Below are 279 nucleotides of genomic sequence, written 5' to 3' on the forward strand. Positions count from 1 at the left end.
AAAATTTAGATAATTCTGAGGATCTTAAAGCTCAAAATGAAATCTTTGCTCATGTAATGGGGCACAACAAAGCTGGCCATGTGTCTCTTTATAGAAAAGGTGTGACTACTTCAAATATAAAGAAAAAACCACCTTCATTTGATTCCATGGATGCCCAAAGAATGGTTGAAAATCCTAGAAGAGTTGCTATGGATGAGATGAAAGGAGTGAAAGATAAATTAGAAGAAGAGATGCAAAAAGGTTGGAACAGCAACTACAATCTATCAAGATGGAGATGAC

This window comes from Theobroma umbraticum, unplaced genomic scaffold, assembly GCF_002168275.2.
Source record: "Theobroma umbraticum cultivar Fairchild unplaced genomic scaffold, ASM216827v3 scaffold_12.0, whole genome shotgun sequence".
NCBI classification, from domain to species: Eukaryota; Viridiplantae; Streptophyta; class Magnoliopsida; order Malvales; family Malvaceae; genus Theobroma; species Theobroma umbraticum.